At 42.3% G+C, this 24,277-nt stretch overlaps 1 protein-coding gene across 3 annotated transcripts in view; it reads right to left on the bottom strand.

Moving 5' to 3' along the window:
- The window catches only part of Marchf3 (membrane associated ring-CH-type finger 3), a 141,238-nt gene that overhangs the window by 7,119 nt on the left and 109,842 nt on the right, over positions 1-24,277 (bottom strand). The window lies entirely within an intron of this gene.

The raw sequence follows: 24,277 nt of genomic DNA, 5'->3' as shown, positions 1-24,277 counted from the left end.
GGAGAGGTCTTCTGACCTATTCTGAAAATAGGCTGAAGACAGGGCATTCCCGTGCCCGCCCCCCTGAATAATAATGATGATGGTAATAACAACAATGAGTTTACAATACCCTTGTCAGGGCATTCTGATCCACAGTGATTCTGTGTAGAACACAGAAAGATATACTCTCGGAAGGTGGCATACCTTGGATGTGTCCTTAGAAAGCCACAGTAAGGGCTTGGTCCCTGGGGTAGCGGGATCAGGAATGCTATGAACCTGCAGGAAGTGCACCCTCCTGGAAGGTCCTTAGGTCGCTGAGGACATGCCCTTGAAGGGAGTCAGGGGCCCCAAGTCTGATTCTTTCTGCTTCTTTGCTCAATCTTCTGTCACACACACTCCTGCTGTGATGTGCTGTCCTCACCAGAGGACAGAAACAATGTGATTGTGGATTTTAGGCTTGACCTGTCAAACCTTGAACCAGAAAGAAACTTCTCTCTTTAATAAATCCATTGTTGCAGATATTTTGTTGCAGTAATGCCAAACCGACTACTGCTGAAAGTAACAACTGACAGGTGAGAAGTCAGGTCAAAGCCTTCCAGCGTCCTGGCCTCAGGAATGTTGCAGAGGAGAGCCAATCCAAAGGGCAGGACTGCCTGAGTCCTGGGCATTCCCAAGAAAGGCATGTTCACAGGACTGGCTGCCAACTGTCTCCTAAGAAAAGAGCTCTGAGTCCTGCAGTGTTCTGTTTGATAAGGGCATTTTGCATCCCTGAAGCGTAGGGCCACACAGTACACTCTGATCAGATAGTTTGTGCCAATAATGTGATTTATGTTGAATGACTATTTTTGCATTCCTGGTCCAGAGTCCTAGTAGCTCAGGTCACTTACACAGATATTTCATCCCTGTGTGTCCTATCCCAATAAAATTCCAGATAAAGGCTCATGTGAGTGTCCTTGATAGATAACACATGTATTATCATAAATAGTGCTAGAAAAATTAGGCACATCCATGCGACTCTACTGGTAAAAGGACATTTGGGAGCTTGTACCTAGTTTCTCCCAGATTTAAACCACACACCTTTTCCCTTTTCTGCTTTTAAATTCTATCCTTCCGCTGTATTAAATTGAAAGCATGAGTACAACAGGCTTGGTAAGTTCCGTGAGTGCTTCTCGTGAACCCTGGAGCCTGAGGGTGGTCTCAGAGATCCCCAACACAGACCAGGCCAACCTGGACTCCATCAGTTCCATAATGCTCGTTTCTTGGCTCTTAGGGCCTTGGACCTTCTCATTTAGGATCACTTCTGACCTTGTGATAATGCTATCATCTCGAGTGAATCAACTTCATGGAAAGCTGCAGGCCTTTTGAAGACTAGAGGTAAGAGTCCTAGAGGAAGGAAGCGGGCTGCTGTCCTCCCACTGGGTGGCTGCTGGATACCTGCTGAGAAGCTCTGTGCACTTCAGGCTGGTCCAGTGCTTACACTCCGGTGTCAGCACAGACTGGGAGAGAGGCCCGGTGGCTTTTCTTCGGGAACCCCAGGAAATGACATTGCCACTTCACTGTCTCACGGAGTGGTGACAGAAGCCAGGGAAGGAATGGCCTCCCAGGCAGTGAAGTCAAACACAAATGATGAGGCAGAGTGGGCGACACTGGTAAACTGTGTTCCTTCCTATCCCGAGCCTGCGGCTCCCAGCACTGTCTCTTCCTGCCTGGTATCGAGCAGTGCCGTCTGCAGACACTGAAGAGGAGTGCTGCAGGCTGCTGAGCAGAGACGCCCTGCGTGGCTGGGACAGCAACGCCCACCAAATACTGATGCTGTGGGAGGAAAAGGAGTGGGCGAGGCTGCCTGGAGAGGGAAGGGAAGACAGGTCTCGCTCAAGGATGTGAGGAAGCAGCGGGCCTTGCTCAAGGAAAGGGGGCGCCGTGCACATGAGGCGAGAGCGGACAGCAGCCCCTGTGACGAGCAGAAGAGGCTGGAGGTAAATGGTGCAGCCCCAGTGTGCTGGGAGCCATCAGTCTCCAGATGTCTGTCCAAGTGCCCACCATGCCAGCATCCACAGGTGACGTGCCTTAAAAAGGCCAAGATGCTGAAAGGATGCTTTCACCTCTCGACTGGATGCAAATGACTAACATACACGCGAGAGGAAGCTGCCTTGTTTGCAAATATAAATATGACATGATAAATATTAATACAAAGACCAAGTGATCAAATGCGAATACATTAACCCTACCAGGTGCTGCCATGCCACCTCAGACATTTCAGCAGGGTCAAAGAAATTAAAACAGTGCTCTAATGAGTGACACTTTCTTTCCTAAATAATGTAGTGGGAACATCACTATGAAGTGAACAGCAGAAACAGGGCATTCTCATCACTATTTTAGAGGCTCAGTAAGCTTAGATGACTGCTTGGGGCAATGCAGAGCTCACACTGAGAAGAGGAACAGGATGTCTTTACTCTTACTCACATACGGGATCAGTGAAATACTTGGAAATTAAACCTGCAGTATATTCAGACATACACAGTCTAGAATGCTGGTGCTCACATTGCAGCGATATGGTTTCCCTCATGGTTTGGATTTTCCCTGAAAGTAGACTGGAAGCACACGGCACTCCCTTTGTGTCTGCATTTACTGGAGCACAGCAGGCCCTCAATGAGTCTGCTATCTCTGTGCACCGCCACTCTAACCTAAAAGCTGGGAATTCTTGACATATTTTTATTAAAACTAATGTAGCATTTTCCCTATCATATAGCCATTGGCATGGCCCCAGGCAGTGCTTCAGATGCAGAGAGGTAATTAGGGATCGCTGTTTACTGTGATGTAAAATAAATGGCAAAAGGCTGAGGGTACCGAATGTGCTATCATGTCCGAGGCCCTGGGTTCGACCCCTAATACTCCCAATAAATAGATAAAACAAATGAGACAAGGTAAAATAAATGTGCAAAAGACAAACTAGAAATTACAATTTTGTGTTCCAGTTTCCAATTTTTCAGTTGCTGATTTTCTGTATTCCCGAAAGATTTCCAGGTCACTTTCTAGACCTGGAGTTTGCACCTCATGACACATTTTATTTGGACCTTATACTTCTGGTAGAAGCTGGTCTCGGTTTCCGCTTTGTTTTGTTTGTTGCTAGTCATGTTATTCTCATGGCATTCTCAGATACTGTTATGTAAAATGTTTCTTCTTCAGAACTTTGTTACTTATTGCAGACAAATGCAACCCTGTGAGCACAAACAGTAGCAAGGTTAAAAAACACTGACCTCTGCAAGTAATTTCATTTTGTATTGATATGAAACGTTACTGAGCAGAAAAAATTCTACTGGAATCTACGCTATGACCCTGTATACACAATTATCTGTCTACACAGACACAGATATTTACATTTACATAGGTACAGTGATTTATATAGACAAAGACCAGAGAGACACAGGGTAAAACAGTAGTTATTCTTGATAGTGGGATTGTAAGTAATTTTTAATGTTTTTGTTATTTATCTGATTTTTCTAAAATCATGGATTACTAGTGTAACTAACACATGTGTATGGAGACACACAGAAGTGAGTAGTTGGGGAAGGTGGGTGAATTTAGCTAGTGGACAGCAAGATAAAGCAGTGAAACGCGAAACCATCACGAGCTGTGGCTGGGGTGGACGAGTGCTGGAAGCCAGCAGTTTGTTATGTACCATTGCACCGAGTCCTGTGAACGAGGTGCTAGCAGGATCTCCATTTCATAGATGCAGATCCTGGGAACAGAAAATTTAATAACCCAGCTGGGATTTAAGCCAGCCTCGCATTTTGTTCCTTGCTTTCCACATTAACATTTCTTTTTGCACCGGTGCTAAGTGTGTGTGTGCACAGTTGCCTTGTGGTAGCTTTTGTAAAATCTCAGTTAGATGGGACGTGGTGAGTCTGTCCTGTTATGGAGAACCTCAGGTAGACGAATGGCTGCTGGCTAGGATGCAGTCATGGCAGTTTCATATACTTTTCTAGGCTATTATTCTTTTTAATTCTTTTATCAAACGATAGTGAGGTTCAGTTTCTGGGTGTTTAATCTGAGCTACACTATCATGCATTCTGGCCTCGTTCATAAAAGACCAAAGGCTGATCTCCTCCATTACTGTTGTACCATGTTCTTGGTTCTCTGTCTTCTGCTCTCTTACTGGCTATGCTTTCTGCGCACTGTAGCAGTGCCTATTCTGCACAAGGGCCTCATCTCCTCGGCGTTCAGCCAGTGGAGGACTAGCAGAGGCAGAACACAACCTGTACACTAGTGGTGTCTACCGCAGTTCTGATGCACAGTGGTAATTCATGCTGAATGATGACAACAGCCAGGCTTCCTCAGCCCTCACTGTATCCCAAGCATTATGTTACACGTTCCATGGAACAATCCAGTTACTCTCCAATAGGCTTTGAAAGCGGTACCATTATTGGCATTGCCATTTTACAGATAGGGGAAAATGAAGCCCAGAGAAGTTAAATAAAACATAGTAGACTGGCTTGGGTTTAGGTAGTCTCGTTCTTAGTAAAAAATGGGGTGGGGGCAGTGAAGGGAGCAGAGGATACCATAACTGTTCTTATCAGTGTAAGAAGGGATATTTACCCATAATGGTTCCCCCAGTGGAGACACCAACTAATTTATGCTGCTATTTGTGGACAACTTTTGCAGCTAAAATACCATTCTTGAAGAATCTTTAGTTTAAACGTACTCTTCAACTTATGCCTGGTAGTTAACTGTATTTTAATGGACAAGGCTAACAAAATTGAGATGCTAATTTGTGGGACATCTTTCATTTGGCTGGTCCACCTGTGGGGTCAGCAGGGGCTCCGTGGGCAGCCCCAGGCATCTTTCCCATCTCTTATTCTCTGGTTCCATCAAAAACATGAAGCAGACAAAGATCATGAAGCAGACAAAGAGCCCTGGCAACACATTGTCTATTTTTCTGCAGAGATCTCATTCCAATCACTAACTTGTTCCTGAATTATGTAGTTGATCTATTATTGGAAGTAAGTTCAACAAACAACCAGACAGAAAGCCCACTTGTAATTAGCAGTGTAGGGCCTCATGTGGTCGGAATAAAAGTGGAGTTTTGCAGCAGTGACACGGCAGCATTTGCTGGCTGTAAATGCACATCTTAGGTGATCTGGCACCAGTGGCTGCTTTCAAGATGGGTTAACTGCAGGGTTGATCTAATTATAGTGTCAACATGTTAAATCCCTTACTGGAGGTGGGAGTCCAGGGGTAGACTGTGCTATAGGACTTTGGATTCTGCCTCTCAGACTCTGAGTTAATCGGCTTATATCCCCAAGGTAGACAGGACATTGCACAGGTCAGTTCACACTAGAACCAGATTATGCTCTGGTGGTTAATAGCTCTCATCGATTGCAACCTTCCCCATGAATCTGCTTAATGAGAAATCATCACGAGAATCAAAGGAACTGTGAGAACAAATTTATGGAGCTGGGACTTAACGAGAAAGCATGGTCTGACAATGCCAACTCCCTTAGGGTTATCTCTCTGAGTGTCTCCTGCTAACCTGACACTTTGCAGAGTTATTAGCCAAGTGCTTGCCTTTCTTGAGATGGTTCTTACTCTGAAAGCCCGACACACTCTACACTGAATAGCTTGTTTGTGGAGCTGGGACGTGAAAAGAGTGGTATGATGATCAGGAGGTAAGTGACAGGTCCCCTGTGTGGTTTAAAACTAAACATGCAACTGAAAACGGTGCTTTTCAGTTAACTAAAACAAAGCAGAGAACCGAACCAAAACAACTCCCACCAGGGCTAAAGTTCCTGAACTCCACAACTTGTCAGTGATCACCTAAGACGGCTGGATTGCACAGAAGGTGACTCTGAGTGCAGGGGACCTAAGAGATGCTGGAGACACCATTGAGCCAAGCGTGCAGTGACACACTCACATGAGGACGCCTCAGAGGACTTGCTTGTGCGTGGCCTCACTTCCTCACTAGACGTGCGTGCACACAGCTGACACTACACCACTGTGGAGACTGATGGGCTCTGCTCATATGGTACTGTGCCAGCCTCAACATGGCACCTGCTTCTCTCCTACACTAACTTCAGTGTTCTCCTTCTAGTCCCAAAGTAAATTCCTCCTTCCCTTTTGCGCATGCATGATAGATCCTCCAGTTCTCTCCCGACACAGTGCCCTGTCCACTCTCAGTCTCCACCCCATCCCAACCCCATAAAAGTGACTCCACGGCTTTGTCTCTTTTGAGGGTCCTTGCAATCTCCTGCTGCCCTCCTACACCAGCAACAAATGTCTTTGTTTTTTTAACCTCTGTCTGTGTCTCAACTGCACCAAAAAAAAAATCTTACCAGAGATGACTTATGGACAACTCAAACTTAACATGGCCCACAGAGAACTCTTGATTTAGCATGTAACTCACTACTCACTCTTTCCAAATCTTCTCTTTATAAATGAAACACCATTCCCATTGCTCAGGTATCCTGTTCCTTTTTTTTTTTTTTTTTTTAACATTTTATTTTGAAGAGAATAAAGCCAAGCAAAATAGAAAAGAATAAAGCTGATCAAAACAAACCTGTGTAAGTTACAGGCACAGGACTTCAAAACAATGTGAAATCAACAGTGGTTACCATAATGCCTCTTGTATTCAAAGTAGCTGTAGATACCTTCAGACATAGTAACAATCAAACAAAACAGAACGTAGCCAATAAAAACAAAACAATGAATGCAATAAAGGACTTCAAAACAAGAGTAAACCCAAAATGGTTACCATAATATATCTTGCTATCTTTGAAACAGCTGTCCATGCCACTGGATATAACAAAATCAAACAAAACAAGAGGATAAAACCCAACCCAACAAAACAATGAAAAAGATACAGGACATCAAAATAAGATAATAGGGAATCATCAACTGCCACCACCCACAGAAGGAGATCCCTCATAGATGCCACACTGCATACCATGATCCTCTGAACAGATGATCAGACCCCTGGCCCTAGACCTGCAAGGTCAGTAAAATACCAAACACAACAGCATCAAATTGCATTTCACCTCAATAGCTATCAGCTGGTTGCTTACCAGATGTTTGGCTCCTCTTGTTTCCCACCCACACCCACACTGGAAGGGGCTGGAGTCTGACTGTGCCCTGGTGGTGGCAGTGGCCTGCACACGGTGCTGATTCACAGGGAGGCTTGCTCCTTGTTGACTTCTTGTTCTCTTTCCCCACAGTCTGTGAGTGGCGCTGACTCATGGGAAAAGGCTAGGGTCTGGCTGGATCCCCTTGACCTTTCTGTGTCTCACCGCACACCTCTAGCTCATCAGTCCTGCTGGCATGACCTGTAACATTTCTCTGCGGTCTGGGCACCTCTTTCCACCCACTTCCCATGTTGCAGGCTGGGCGCTGTTCTCACCTGCCTGGAGGCAGTAGCTTCCCTGCTCCCCACTCTGATCACTCTACAGTCCAGTAGAGTGCTTTGCTTCTTTGCTCAAAATTCCCTGATGGTAAAAATAAAGTCCAAACTTTGTGCTGATAGGCCTGATGTCTTCCCTTCCTACCATTCTGATGGTATCTCCTGTGAATTCTTTTTTCCTCTTCAACCTTGATCTGTGGCTAGTCCATATTCTTCAATGAGCTCTGTCTATCTCCTTGAGTGGCTGGCCTCCTCATTAGGTCTCAGCCCAAACAGCCCCTTCTCACTGAGGATGCACCTTAGATCTGTGAGCGCCACCTGGTTATATTTTCTACAGAGCACACACTATCCACTGGAAGGATTCCACTCATTCACTGCTTTACTGCCCATTTCCTGCTATCCACTTTAGTGACAGCTCCACGAGGGAAGGGGCTTAGTTCATTTTCACTCTTACGTCTTGATATAAAAGCAATGCTGGAAAACAGCAGCTGCTTAATGAAAATGAATGAATAAAAAACTGAGTTGACATAGCCCTGACCAGAAATGATCTTACAGTATTAGTTACACTAATTAAATTGATTGGAAAGGAGAAATTTTGTTGGTGTCTAGCCATAAGACTCTTAGGTTCATTGCTTTTAGCCTTCTATATATATTAGAGTAGCATTCTGTATACATCGTTTTCCTGCCTCCAAGGGAAATATCTAAACATTGTTTTGTTGCTACAAGAAGAAAATTTGTATCCTCCATTCAAGCTTTTGTTCTAAGATGAACATTACTGTAGAATACTAGCTATCTTTGCACAGATCATGAAAGAACAGGAGGACTATAGTGAATTATTCAAGGTTCTTTGCACTGTTTTACTTACAATTATTCTTTTTAAAAACTGTCTTGAAATAACTGAAAAAACACAATACCAAAAGTCCATTTAAAACTTACACAACTCTAGTTTAATAAAAATTTGTTCATGTGCCAGATAGTTTTATTGAATGCAGTAGCAGGAGGCAGTGTTATTACTTCCATTTTGGATCAGGATATTAAGGTTCAGTGAGGTTGTTACTTGTTCAAGGTTACACTGAGCCAGTATGTGCAACCTGAAGCCTAATGCTTTTTTTAAAAAAGCATTTCCCCACCCTCTGCTTGTTTTTGCATCATCTAAATTTTTTTTTGGGGGGGGGGTACCAGGGATTGAACTCACAACTGCATGCTTGCAAGGCAGGCACTTAAGCCGCTGAGCTAAATCCCCAGCCCCCTAAATTTTGAACTTGATTTTCAGTCATTTCTACAATGGATAAAACTGGAGAAGCAGCATTGTGCAAAGATAAAACATTGGCTTGCAAGTAGGAGATAGGTTCCAGTTTCTAGTTGCTCCCCACTTTGGATCCCCCAAATGCTTTAACAAGTTCCTTTACCTTTTTTTTTTTTGTCTTTTTCCTTTTTATCGGTACCGGGGATTGAACTCACGACTGCCTGCTTGCAAGGCAGGCGCTTATGCCACTGAGCTAAATCCCTAGCCCCAATTCCTTTACCTCTTGAGAGTCAAACATGGGAGCTGCCCTCAGTGGATCTAGGAAAGCACAGCTTTGAGGGAGCACTACAGGACTCCTGACGGCCTGAGAAATGCCACAGAACTCTTAAATTTCCACTTTCATTCAAAACATCAAGTTCCACTGAAGAGTAGTGTTATCCCTCAGGCCAACCCTCCTCTGAGCACCCAACTGCCTGCCTGATTTCTCTCCGTGTGTGAGACAACAGCCAGGGCTCCACGGTGCCCACAGTGGAACTGCCCAGCTCTCCAGAAAACCTGTTCCCCTCCCAGACTGGGCCACGCTGTATGTGGCAACACCCACACCTTGTGGAGTTCATAAACACCCTTATTTCTTCTCCTCCTCCTTCTCCTCCCCCCATATCCAATCAATCAGTAAATCCTGTCAGCTCTTCCAGAATACATCTTGAATTTATTCACATCTCTCTTTCCATTGGCGCTACTCTCTTTCAAGTTTCCCTCATCTTTTATCTGAACTCTTCCATTCCTGTTATCCTGGAAGCTAGCTTCTGTAAAGCAACAAGAGATCATACCATTTCTCTTGCTTAAAATTCGACACTGTCTATAAAGTCCTGCATGATTTAGCCTTTGGTGTTTGTACCCTGGAGTCCTTAGAAGTCCCAAGGGGTCCACAGAAGGACTCAAAACATTTGTGAGTTTGGATGGGGAAAAATATCATCTTTAACAACCTCTAATTGAAATTTAGCATTCCACTGAATTGTGCAGAAAACCTCAGTAGCATTAGCAGTACCTGTGACTTTGCTACTGATAGAACTCACAGATATTTTGAAATCACATTAAATCACATTATACCTGTTGTTGACATTTTGAAAAAAAGACTGTTTTTTTTTTTTTTTTTTTTTTTTTTTTGGGAGACCGATTATTGCTATGTACTTCAGACTGGTCTTGAATTCACTATGTAGCCCAGACCGGCCTCAATGCTCGTCTCAGCCTGCGCAGTGCTGGGATTACAGGCAATGTCACCACACCTGGGTGAAATACAGAGTTTGGAATACAGTATTATTACTTCAACATTAGGTATTAGATCTGCACAAAATTGTTTATAAAGAAGTACATTTTGTATAGCAGCTGGGTCTTAAATATTTTGATAACTGTGTTTCAATGTAATTGATTTGCTTTGCATTCTCGTGTACTTTTTCTTATGCAATTAAAGACATGAGGCTTCAACAGCCTGCTAAGGGTCCCAGATGGAAAGGCTGACGCAGTTCCGTGTGGCTCCTCTGCAGTGTGCCTTCCTGTTTCTGCAGTACCTGAGGCCCTCAGCTGGCCGATCCCCCAGCTGGAGCTCTTTCCCCCACAGCTGGTCTCCTCTCATGGCCACAATTCCACTTGATTTCATTTTACCCACCCATACCCTCACCCAATTCAGTTGTTTACCACAGCAATGTGTTTAAGTTCCATTACTCAGAATTACTTACTTGTTTTTCTACATCTTTTTGCCTAGCCAGCAGACTCTGTTAGAATATGACATTCATCTGGCCTGTCCTCAGCTACATTCCCATTTTCCTAAAAGTCTTAACTTGTTCTTGCCAAGTATTAGCTGAAGAGATAAGCAAAAATGGCTGAACCAGAGATTCTCTGGGTAATTCAGGTGATCCTGACTGAAACCCATGTGTGCACACATAAGACGATCCACCCAGACGCCTCCAGGGAGTGCTTTCTGCTACATGCACACGCATGCAGCTGCAGTGTCACCCACAGTAGTGACCTGGCTGAGATCTGTAACACACCCTGGAGAACTTAGGCCAGTAAGTCAATTAACAGACTATAAGGTGCCATAAATACTATGCTTGTTTCTGAAATCATTTTAAAACAGCCCTGACATTACTTAAACAGTTGCTATGCAAATTCAGACCAATGGTGAGAAATTCTGCAAAGATGAGTGGTACACCAGGATTAGATGGCAAGTAGACTTATACATCACCTGCAACTTCAGATACAAACAACATGGGAAGGACTTCAATATGTTTTAGATCATCACTGTGCAGAAGTGATTATAAGCAACGGAGATTGCTCATCTGAACATGAGAAGATATTTCCAAATTATGTGATATCTGTGATCAATTTCAAGCCAGGCACATAAGAAGAGGAGATGAGATGTCAGGAAACAAAGATTATATTTCTGGAAGAAACCGATAATAAAATGCACCTCAGAAATGATTGACTTTGGAAACAATGGATTCATGCCGTGTAGCCTCGTATAAATAGCAGCTCCTGTACCTGTAAGCCTGCTTCTCCTCGGCTCTTACTGGCCTCTGACTGTCTAGACTAGAAGGTTATCAGCATCTAATGCCCACTGTGCTGGCCTGCATCGGAGCCCAGGTGTCCAAATGCTTGAATAATTACTCCCAGCAGAAGCACAAATCATGGGGTTAAGGCAGCAGGGCAGTGTACCAAGTAAGAGCTCACTGGATCATTGGAGAAGACAAGAATATGATAAATAACATAAATAAAGAGAACAGGTTCCTATCTTGATAATTTAAAGGAACATAGAAGAAATGAAATTCACAGCCACATCCTTAAAACAGATTCACACTGCAAAAAACATTTCCCTCAGGTATAGTAAGAATGTAAAAAAACTACCCAAGCAGAGAGATTCCAATGGAATACAATACACATGTAAGCCAGAGAACAGAGAAGACATTCTCACCACAGTGTATGCCCTAAAATAAGCCAGAATGGGAACACTTGGAAAAAGGTGGAAATTTCTGCTAGATGGAAAGACCATGAGAACTGGGGAACTTTTAGTTTCAGGATCCCTTTAGCCCGCTGTTTTTCTGCCACAAAGGGACACAAGGGTCTGGCTGAGCTCGCTGACATGAGACATCCCCAGTCATCAGCGGGTCTTGAGGCTATCCAGGCTCCTGAGGCAGGGCTGTTAAATTCATAGCTATGTGGTGGTGAGACCTCCTTATCTTCATTCAAAACTCTCTGATTCAAATTTTAAAGGGACCCCACCACCCATATGTGTAATTTGGGATGTGCTATGCATTCCATGTTCACACTAAGATGTCCAGGATTTTCAAAGTTTCAGACATACTCCTAACTAGCTTCCTCACATCCAGATTGAAGAGCCTTTCTGTCCAGCCATTGCAGGTCCCCTGGATTTTGTGGATACCCTTCACTGGGTAAGGTACCCAGAATATCAGATGAGCAGATTCCAGGCAGAAGAGCAGCACTGTGTATTTTGATAGTATTACTTGTCACCATTATGCTTAATACCTGCAAGACACTTTACTATGGAATCCCAGACTTGTCTTCAGAGAAGATATTCTTAAGGGGCAAAAGGCAAAAACTCAAATGAGATGAGTCATGACCTTAGGGACGGCATTTACAGAAGGGCATCAGGAAACTGCCTAGATGAACACAGCTGATGTCTGTAGAAGAGTCTCCTCCAGCTGGGAGACACACAGGCATTTTGAGCTTGAGTGATCCTGAGATGTGTGCCCCTCAGGTGTCTGGCTCTATGGAAGAACCAAGCCAACCATGAAAGATTCCAAGTTAATAACTAGCCTGGCCTTTCTCTGTGGGCATAACTGAATCACTGAATGTCCTTCTAAAGACTAGCAAGTCAGACCCACTGTCATGGTATACAAAGACGCAAGAGGAAGCTGAGTGAAGTGTTGACAGTTTCTGTTACTTCTCAAATTTAAGTTTGATTTGTTTGTATATCTATTTATTTTGACTGGGCAACAACTTTATTATCAGCTATGATCATCGGCTTTCTTTAAAAAATTTTTCATTTTATTAGCGTATTTTGCAGTTCCTGCAGTTTACAGTCATCTTGGGGAGTGGTTATGTGTACATCACAGGTTATTCTTTTAACCCTTTCCTTCCCCTCCAGTTCCCTATCCCATCTTTCATTCGTCTTGACTTATTAAACATTTAAAGCTCACACTAGGGTGCACAGGGTTTACATTGATTGGGGTTACCAGGTTCCTGTACAGGGCACATCTTTGTTCCTCCCACTTCCCTCCCCTCCTCCTCCTGCCTTACCCTTGTTGTCTTGGGTCACTTCCCTATTGCATGAGATCCATCGCTTTTCCCCTTCTGTCCATCCTTTATTATCTTCTTTATTTATATTTTGCCTCACTCTAATAAAAGTTACCATACAGTATCGAGGCTGGTGTGTCTGGTTTATTTTACTTAACATTATATTTCCCAGGTGTACCCATTTTCCTACAAATTTCTTAAATCTTTCATTCTTTATGGCTGAGCAATATCCCATTATATACAGAAAACCCCATTGCTTTATCCAGTCACCTGCTGATGGATACACAGGCTGTTGGCAGGGCTCAGCTATTTCAAATCGCCTTACTATAAACATTGGCATGTGTGTATCTCTGTAGTATGAAGTCAGATTTAAGATATTTTAAGAGTGCAGGAGATACTCTTGTAAAAATCTCTTGTAGTTTGTAGAACTACTTTTCTAGATAAGGGGTCTATGATTTTGGGTGTACAGTTTCAGAAAACCTGTCCCCTGTTGAGACTGTTAAAACAGTGCATGTCCACATTTCAGGGACGAGAGTCCAAGCCTTCATCAGCCTAAAACGTACATGCGGCTCAGGGAAGGGTAAAGAGGGCTGCTCTGGAGCATTTCCCTGCTGTGCGTGAAGATGCATCTTGCCCAGCCCAACTTTCTAAAAATTATTGAATTTGAAAATAAGAGCAAGTAGGATCTGATTGCTTCTGAGTATCATCATTTCTCCTTGGACTGACCCCCACCCCAAATTTTTAAAAAAGTAGGTGACAAAAACGTGAGATTAAAAATAATAATGGTAGCTTTACATGACAAAGGACAGTAGAATCAAAAAAGCAACAAAATAAACTTAAGAAAGAAAAGGGCTCCCTTAAACAAGGATGGCAGAGATGATAATTCTGAAGAACTGATGTGCAAACGATTCCCATAAAATAAGACTAACAAACAAACATGGTTTCTGAATACATTGTGTCAGGGAGAGAGTCCCTGACTTTCCTGTCAATTTCCTCATTTCTGAGATGGAGATGGTTTCCTGTGGATGAAATGCTTAGCAGAGGGGCACAGACTCAGGCCTCACGACATGATAACTACTGGGAGGAGAGGCACAAGGAGGTTACAGTACACAGAAGGAATTAATTAGAAATAAAAAGTGTAAGTAAACAAAGAAGAGTAAAATACAATTCCTATAAAATCTGACACTGAACCTTGGAAATGCTATGCTAAGTGACAAGCCAATCATAAAGGACCACATACTGTAGAATCCCATTTACAAGAGACGTGCCCAGTGTACAGATTCATGGAGCCTGAAAATAGATTAGTAACTTCCAGTACTGGGGCAAGCATGAGGACCGGAGAACAGAGGTTGAAGCATGTGAGATTTCTTCTGTGGGTGATGGAAATGGAAACTCGATTACGGTGATGGTTATATAACTCCACAGAGACGCCGAATGCACGCTCTAAGTGGAGAGTTGCACAGTATGTGAATCAATATCTCAATAAATTTGCTAAAAACTGTGAGACTGAGAAGTTCTATGGTTAAAAAAACTTCGGTGTCCCCCTGTAGATTTCCGTAAAGACATCTACTATCTTGCACAAATTCTCTTGTATAAATTCTCTCACTACAGGTTCATTTAACAGTGATTTTTCAGAGTACATCAGGTACATTTTACAAGCAGCCAAAAATGTGTGTATCCTGCTGAATGAATGTCTTCTTGGGCTCAATATTAAAGTCAGATTTTATGCAGATAAGATGGTCTGTAGAAAAATATTGGAGCCATTATTGCTCCCGTATCTTCACTTTCTCCTGTCGCCTTCCAGCTATCCAGCAGGTCTCTGCAGCTGATGAATTATTAGGATGAGCTGCATTACTTCCTAAGATGGTGACTATTTTCCTTTTATCTCCAAATTTCTGCTTTTACTGATTCTTCCCATATTGAAGTATCTATAAATTCTATTTTACAACTTTCCGGCTGCTCCTGCTTGCCAGCACTTCACATAAGCTGTATTAGCCATTTTACCTGCAGCCTTTGAACCTCACAACTTCTTCCAACTTTCTATTTCAAATAGCATCACTGGAGGTGAAACAATGACAAAATAACGAGGAGAAAATATTTCATTTTCTTCTCTTAATATGACCTCAATCTTTACGAACGATTCTCACATAAAACTTATTTTACAGGATTCTAAACTAAAGGCTTCAGGACCTCCCCCCACCTCTCACTGCTATACAAGCACACAACTTGCTTCTCACATATCCACTGCAGTGCAAATCTATTCTGTAATAATGCCTTGCCAAGAAACAGCTTTATTCCAGGCAATCTCACAGGACCCCTCTCTCTTCACGGTGAAAGTAGGCAGTGAAGGGTCACAGCACGAAACATGTATGTGCCAAAAGACGGGAGGAAGACAAAGCCTGGAGACCAGACACCTGATGGGGGTCTTTTCTCATTTTTATGTTAACCTGCTGCACTTGTCCAAAAAAGGGAAAAATGAATTGAGGCAATTTTACAAATAATTCAAGGGAAAAGCCAGTCTTGTCCTTCACATGTTGCTAACAAGGCTGCGCAGTCTGACTGCTCTCAATGACAGTGGCAGAAGACACTGGCAATGTAACGGTCTTGGCAAAGGTATAATGGCATACGTCACCTTTATGCTATCACACTGCATCGTGTCACTGTCCTAAGAATCTTCGCTCTATCTACTCCCTATTCATCCTTTCCTTTCTCTAACAGCTCTGGGCTTAACAGACAAATTCGATGTCAAGAGGAAATCAGAACTTTAATAACCATGTTTTTCATTCTCCTCTTTCAAAATACATCCAGACCTGTGGAAAGGCTGTTAATTAGTGAAGGAGCCACCAGTTCTGCTGAGCACAGGTATGCACCCACAAGCAGAAAGAGGAAGAGAAAAGAAGCAGGGGGGAGAGGCCAAGTGTCAGGGTTTGCATCTAGCTGTCCCCCAGGAGTCTCCTGTACTCACAGGTGGCGCTGTTGGCCAGGGCTGCACCATGCAGGTGCGATGGGCCGCATGCTGTTGTGATGGCGGTGTGTGTGTGTGTGTGTGTGTGTGCGCGCGCGCGCTGCACAGAGGTCACCGGAGGTGTGACCTGCAATGTGCATTCCTGCTCGTGCTCCCTTCTTCTGTCTCTGTCCTGGTTCCATGACATGAGCAGCTTTCTTCTGCCAAATTCTCTGTGCCTGCCTGTACTGCAGCCTGCTGAGTATAGGCTGAAACTTCTGAACTGTCAGTCACAATAAACCTCTCCTCTTTCAACTGAGGGTGCTGGGTACTTCATCCCAGCAATAAAGAAAGTGACTAAGATGCCAAGTATTATGGGCTCACTGTTTGTGTTCTCCCAAATCATATGTTGAAATCCCAACTCCTCCAGGTGATGGTACTATAAGGTTGGTCCTTTGGGGAGTGATTAGGTTAGGAGGAGGGAAGACCCTTCATGATGATGATTATGCCCTTATAAAAGAGCCAGAGAACCAACTCTTTCCTTCATACATGTGAGGACATCATGAGAAGCCAGCAGTCTGCCGGAAACACTGAAATCAAATGATTATATTAACTACATATCACGTAATATTTTCCCTTTGCCTAGGAAATGGGCAAACATAATTCAAGAAAAAACAACTTTGTGGCATAAGCATATTGAAAGTAAAAATAGATGGGAGTCAAATTAAATTAATTAATGCTACCAGATTGGAATCAAGAGCCATGCCTATTCCAGAAAATGAGGTTCTTAGCACAATGGGGCCTGGCGGGTGGTATTTGGTGACCAAAGGACTACTTAGCTCTCATGGCTAACAAGATGCTTCTCCCTTCATGGCAATACAAAGTGCCGTGTGTTTACTGGCAGTACCTACTGCCGCTGACAACCGACCGTTAAGCAGCATCTACCCACAATCGTGCATTGCTCAAATACTGCATAGGACTCTTTCTTCAGCCTCCGTGTTCTTTCTTTGAAATTAAGTCAGTCGTTGACACTTAAAACTGAGGTGGTGTGGCAGGACTGGCAGAAACCCTAGCAGGGAGTGCTCAGCCTATTCTGTAACTCTGCTTCAGAAATACACACCAGGCTCCTGCATGCATGTTTCCCTCAGTTCTGCCAGGCACCGGTGCCTCGTACAGGGTAATTCCTGGATGTTAACTGTGCCCTGTTATTTCAGCAGGATGCCGGATACAGACTGTTACCAGCTGAAGTCACTCAGTGACATTTCACGGCTCACCTCTCAGACTCCCGTTACAAAGCTCTCCTGCCAGCGGCCCAGGGACCCCTTCAGCTCCACCTCCTCGACTCCTCAGTGATAACTTTTAATTGTTGGCCTTTCAAAGATGTGAACCTCTTAATGGTCAACATTTTGCTTAAGTATTTTTTCTTATGTTTCGACTTAGCTGAAAGGGTCTGGAATCTTTGCAGACGCCCTGACTTATTTTGTTGACTTTCTCTTATTCTTGGCCCAGATGAGCTTCAAGCAAACCTGGATTTTCTCTCATATTTGAATCTACATAATAAGTCAGTGAAGACACAGACACGTTCTCTCTGCACCTGTGGCTCTATGACAGGTACTTGCCCACAAAAGGCAAACATTTGTTAATTCTGGGAGATGGATACACGTGTTTGTTACATTATTCCTTGTCCTCTTCTCTGTTTTTGAAACAAGGAATAATTAAAATAAAGGCATGTGGAACAATCTTGGTGTCTTGCTTCTCTGTCTGCTCACAGAAGTTCTTAGGTGGAGCCACAGAGGGAGGAGCTGCTGAGGCGGAACCAGGCAGGTCCTCTTTTTGAACATGGCTTTGAACCCAAGTTCACAGCAAGTATCAGGATGCAGTTTAAAATAACAGGCTTTGCTCATGTAATTCTGTTTATGGTGGCGACTGGATTTGCCCTCCAAAGTCATCCTTTGCCAGCAGTGGTTGGGCTGAACACACGGGCGGCGAATTCACTTTCATCTGGCGCAGCCACATGAGTACTGCGGTTGGCTTGCTTTTTTAATGAAGTGATTTTTAATGAAGCAAGCTGTGAGTTTAATAGATACCTTAAAACAACTTCTTTGTAGCTAAGCTTTAAGTAACAGAACAACTGCCAAATTAACCACCAAAACCAAGAGAAAGATTCAAGGCTGAACAACTTATGGGGTTCATCATCACAAGCGTCATCTCAACTGATGCATAAAGGCTGGTGCCCAAGCCCAAGAGGCAGGAGGAGGTCTGAGGGAAGCCCGCTCAGTGACCTTATCAGAGGGCAAGGAAATGCTTGCCCTGAACCAAAGCATACACTAGGGCAAGGTAGAGTGACCACTGTCACCGTCTCTGCTGTCTCTAAGAGGTTCATTCACTTTCAGCTTACTTATAATACAGGGACAAAAGGAAGGTGACCATTACTTCCCGTCTGTGTAATCCCTTTAAAGAAAGATGCAGGCAGAAAGAATTTCACAGAAAGCTCTTCTAAAAGTGGCAGACATCATGTATTCCTGTTATCATAAATACAAATAGCAGGCAGGCAACAAAAGCAAGTGAAGAGGGCTGGCTGGGCATAAACAAAAGGCAAGGCGTGGAATAAACATAATAATGTCTCACCTGAAAAACATTCAGGCTTTTCAAAAAAAAAATGCACTGATTCAAAGCCAGGTATGGTGGTCCAGGCCTATAATTCCATCACTGACAGAGACTGAGGCAGGAAGATCCCAAATTCAAGTCTGGCTTGGTCAATTTAGCAAGATTTGCCTCAAAATTAAAGTAAATTGTCTTCCAGAAGATTTTGTGTTTTTGTTTTAATATTTAGATCTCTAATTCATTTTGACTTTAGCTTAATGTATAGTGATAGACATGTGTCTAGTTTTAGTTTTTGGCATGTGGAAAGCCATTTTTTCCAGCACCACTTATTTAACAAGCTATCTTTCTTCCAGTAAATGTGTTTGGCCCCTTTGTCAAAGATGAGGTGGCTGAGTGTGTCTTGATGACACAGGGGTAGGCAGATAGTTCATGAACAAAAATCAAACTGTACAGGAAATACTTCCTAGAATCAACGACTGGACTCTTGTCTTATTAAAAAGTTTTTGCATGTCAGAAGAAATCTCCAACAGAATGAAAAGAAAACCCATGAATTGGGGAAATATCTTAGCCAGCCACCCCTCAGACAAAGGGACTTCTATCTGGAACATATAAAGAATTAAAAGAATCAGGCCCCCAAATTCAAAACCCCAATCCAAAAATGGGCATCTAAGATGAATACACAGTTTTCAGATGAAGAAATACAAATGGCAAATAAATACATGAACAAATGTTCATCATCACTGGTTATTACAGAAATGCAAAGTAAAGCAACACTGAGATTCCATCTCACTCTAGAAAGAATGGACAAGAACAAGAAATCAGTAGCAAATGCTGGAGGGGTTGCTGGGGAAAAAGGAACTTTTTTCAACTGTTGGTGGTGTGTAGACTGGTGCAACCACTGTGAAAATCAGTGTGGAGATTCCTCAAATAGCTAGGATTAGCAGTTCCATTTGACCCAGCCGTCCCACTTCTGGGCATTTGCCCAGAAGAATTAAAAACATCAACATCACAGTGATATATGTGCACCCATGTTTATAGCAGCACAATTTGTAATAGCCAGATCTTGGAAACAACCCACATGTGCATCAATCAAGGAATGGATAAAAAAGATATATTTTTACACAATGGAGTACTACTCAGCTATGAAGAAAGATTGCACTGAAGCTTTTATAAGTAGATGGAGACGACTTGAGACCATACACATAAGTGAAATAAACCAAACTCACATGTGTAAGTACCATACTGTCTCTGTAGTATAAGAAACTGAAAAGTGAGTATGATCCAAAATGTACAATAAATATTGTTTAAGGATCAGAAACTGCTCGAAGAGAAAAAGTAACTGAGAAAGGGGAGAGGAAAGACAGAAGGGAAAAGGGAAAAGACATAAGTTTGTGTATGTACACTAAGACAGCTAAAATGACTACACTATTAATAGTATTAGTTCCTGGAAAGGAACGGCTAATACTCATATGATTGGATCAAGTTTACATGACTATATCTGGTAATCTAAGGTAACAATATGCAATACTACAACCATTGTTAAATTCCTATCACCTTGTTTCAAAAACCTATACTGCTAATGTTTTGGGGTTATTGTTGTTTGTTCGTCTCTTTTGCTTTTTATTTTTCTTTTCCGTGTCTTTTTTTCTCTTACACAAAAAATTAAAATAACAAATAAATAAAATAAAATAGGGTTGGGGATGTAGTTCAGTTGTACAGTACCCTTGGGTTCAGTCCCCAGGACAAAACATAAAGTCCTGGCCTAACACAATGCACCTATCACATGCTACTGTGGTCTAGCACCTTACTCCCTGATGGGTCAGAACAAAGGGAAGCCTGCCTGCCTTCCTAAGGGAGAGCAAATGGAAGATCTGGGAATCTTGAATCCGTTCACGTTCCCATGGCGTAATTCCCTGACGACCCACGATGCCACAAGGTTTTTGGATAGCAGTGAATATGCTGAGATGGAAAGCTCATGTTTTTACTTGGATGAATATTGAAAAATCAAAAGAAAAAAAAAAATAAAACACAATAACAATCCAGCAGTTTCCCTAGCCAGAGATATGCTATCTATATGACTGTGGTCCCAAATTTATTAAACAGCAAGCGCCAGGTACAAAGTGCTGATGTCCCTACTGTATGTGTAGTTTCTCCCTGCCGTGTAGCTGGAGATTACATTGAAAACAGGCCACACGTTCACACCATTTTCCTCCAGTGACTTACAAAATTCATAAATAAAAAAGTTAGAAAATAAGTCCTCAATCCTCATCTCTTTAGCTTTACATCCTATTATTCTGGGTAACTGATATGTGAGAAAACACTCTCAGTTTCAATTTAGCTAAACCTCTGACTCACAGGGAACAGCTTTTAAATTGTTCATACACCTCTTATCAATCAGCTGGGTCTGTGTAAAGGAAATAGGAATATCGAAACCCAATCATTCCCTCTGTGAAAAATCACGGTGTTTCTCTCATCAGAGGCAGATCAGATCCTCAGATGTACATAGCTTTTCCCCTAGATCTCCAGTTTCGCAGATATTTCATCTTAACTACAGCACTGTTGAATGGATCTCCATGATTTTTCCAGGCAAGGGTGAATGATACAGTACCTGTACTCGGGAAGCCTCGTGGTAAGTATTCCACCACTAGAAACTGACACACAGTTACTGTGTTAATTTGCACATAGTAAAATAGTGTTCCTCAAAAACACAATACTAACAATAGGCTAGACAGAGTCCAGATCCATGTTTTAGGGAATGAATCATGGTACTTTTATTGGCCTGCAGTATTTTATCCTTTGTTATAAAAGGATATCAGAGTTCACCTTCCAGAGAGAAATGAGGAAAACTAAAAATAAGCAGGAAGGAGACCATAAAACCACCCAAGCCGATCATTCAGTGAGATCTTTTATGGTTGGTGGATATCTACTTACTACATTCTAGTGGGTCATTATTCTTCAGTATAATTCATCATACAAATTGCCACGAGGTACAATTTTCCATCATCAACAAAAACCACCTAGACTCCATGACAAAAGTGCTTGCTATGGTGGTATGAAATGGATGTATATTTTAACTTTTTTTTTATATTGCTATGTATGTTTTGAATACTTTCCTTTCAAGCTTTGTACGACTGGACACAGACATTATGGGATTTGCATTAGGTGAACTAGGGCAGAGATTCATTCATATCTGACTGAGCTAGATGACTTCAAGGTAGCTATGTAAGGCTGAAACTAGCTTTTTGTTTTATTAGCTTACTCTGCAGCAAGAAAATAATTAGGGTATGCAATTTGTAATGGGCCTACCAAAAGGAAGCAGAAGACTTAGCCTGGCCAATAGGAAGGCAGGCAAGTAAACAGCTAAGTAAACAGACACACATACACACAAAATCGACTTACTGAGATATAAGTTACATACCAGGCAATACATTCATTCTAAGTATAGAATGTATTTTTTTAAAACACAAGATCTTTTAGCCTTACAGAGACCAAAAGACGTCATAGAGCACTGCCCGCTCACTACAGTGCAGCTCAGAGAAACTGAGCTGAGCCACACAGATGGTCACACAGATGCGGGTGGCAAAGTAGGGAGGGGAGGCTCTGATAAAACCTGCTGATTGGTTTGTCATTACGAAAAGCAACTCACCTTTGTGTGGAAAAAAGATTTCACCTAGCAGCCTGTGTACAAGCAACAGTCCTGGGCTCTTGACTAGTTAAAAATGAACATCCAACTGCTGACTGCAGAGGATACAGAAAAGGAGGAAACGGAAGGGGCTTGGAAGCAGGAGGGTGGAGGGGGCCCTGAAGGAGCCACGCAAGGGTTTAATGAAGTGCAAGTCTGAGGAGTTCAAGCAGCTCCAAGCAATGTTAGCGCTGAGATGCTGACAAATAAAATTTATAAATGCCTTTTAAAACTGCTTCCTCTAGTAACGAGAGTTGTTATTGTCACATTGATTTTGAAATTAAAAGTTATGGAATTTCCTTGCTTTAATGAGAAGGCAGATCCACCTGGTAAACAAAGTAATGATTAAAGCAATTAAAAGAATAAAGATGAAAAATAAAGTAACAATATTCCTTAATCTAAGCAGGCGGGTTTGGTTAATATACTAAAAAAGATGCAGGTTTATTTCAAGGTAAAAATATTGAGAAGGAATGCTCACTATGAAAAACCCTGGCCTTGGAAAGAGGGAAAAAGTCAATTAGTAATGTCATCTGTTTAAAAATCAGCCCACACCTGTTTCTCATTTGTCCTCCAGCTGAGAAACCAAAGACAACATTTTATTGCTTGTGGTCAAAAAGCAAGTTCATTTCACCATGGGATGATCAAACGCCCACAGCCTCCCCAGCCCGAGAAGGTTTGCCTTTCACTTTCAACTTGTTCAATCATCATTAACTTGGAAAATTGTCACATTCCATTTGTGCAATGAAAATTTCAGCACTGGTGACCGTTTGGGCAATGTTTTTGTAGACAAGGTCCTAAATCTTAGAGAATACCTCACACATTCTCAAGGTCATTCGCCTTGTTTCCTTGTTCGGTGACAGTCACTTAAGATTCGGGAGGCAGTCTGTGACCCAACATCAGCATCTTTGAAGAAGCCTCTCTGTGTGGGTATGTGTTACCCTTTTGAAACTGAAAGTGTTCTCCGGATGATTTGACACATACATACTATAAAAATGAAAGCATGTGTACACATGTGTGCACATGTATGCACTCACATTCATATACAAAAACTTCTTATATATTATCTGTAGAAACGCTGGAATCTTTATCAAGTGGAAGTAAAAGCTTCATTACTCAGGATACCAGTAAAGAAGACTGTTGGATGAAACCCATTTAAAAGCAGAATTCCCTCATTCTGGGAAGCCAGCTTCCCTAGAGAGGCTGCATTATCAAATTGAAGAGATTAAGTTTCTGGAAAGAACAAATAGACTTCTTCATACTTTTGCCATCGGGTTGGGAAATTCTTATTGCTTTCATTAATGATTTAATTATAATTCCTCCTTTACTGAGTGGTTCTGAAATGTCAAACCCAAGCAAATTTGGCACAGGACCAAGTTCTTGATAGGCATTCTACAAATACGAAATTTTGAAACTGGATGTCAAGTGGCAAGATGGCTTAAATTAAGAGGTCACTAGATCCAGTGTCTTAAGAAAGCATAGTCTACTGGACAGTCAAGTAAGTTCTGTGCCACTTGGCAAATAAGTCATTGCTAAAACAAGTTCCAGTTACAAGTCCTGATTAAATTGTTAAGGTCAAAACCATGAGAATATACATAAAGAGCTCTCTAGAGCTTTAAGAACCTCAACACTAATATATTTATTAAACAGTGTTAATGAAGGGCTTCTTTGATTTCTAGTTCTAGCTCTGATTTCAGGACTTCATTGCGTTAGCTGCTGAAATAGGATTTTTAGAAAATATGGATTACAGACACAATGTCATGGTTTCTTTCAGGTAGCTCCACCTTATATTAGTATGTTTATTATTGCCAACATACAGTCTTTACTAGCAGTAGAATCTGAGGGTAGGAGAGAAGGCAGAAATAATCTAGTAATTTTTCCCCAAATAGTCTAATAGCAGATCAGATCCTGAGTCTAATGGAGAATCCTTTGCTTCCTAATACACGAAAGAGAATATTCTACATTCTGCTGTGTTCTACACACAGTGAGTCTTAATTCTTGTAACATTTCCAGTAGATGAGGTAACTTACCCAAGGTCAAAGAACCCAGAAAGTCTGGGTCTAATTCTATTGTGCTACACAGCCACACAGTATTTTCTCAGGAAGACTTCTCAGGCTGCGCACC

This window comes from Cavia porcellus, unplaced genomic scaffold (genome assembly GCF_034190915.1).
Source record: "Cavia porcellus strain 051 isolate PalLab524CR breed Dunkin Hartley unplaced genomic scaffold, mCavPor4.1 scaffold_21, whole genome shotgun sequence".
Taxonomy (NCBI): Eukaryota; Metazoa; Chordata; class Mammalia; order Rodentia; family Caviidae; genus Cavia; species Cavia porcellus.
The sequence above is the reverse complement of the archived record's forward strand: the minus strand, read 5'-3'. Positions and strand labels throughout refer to the sequence as shown.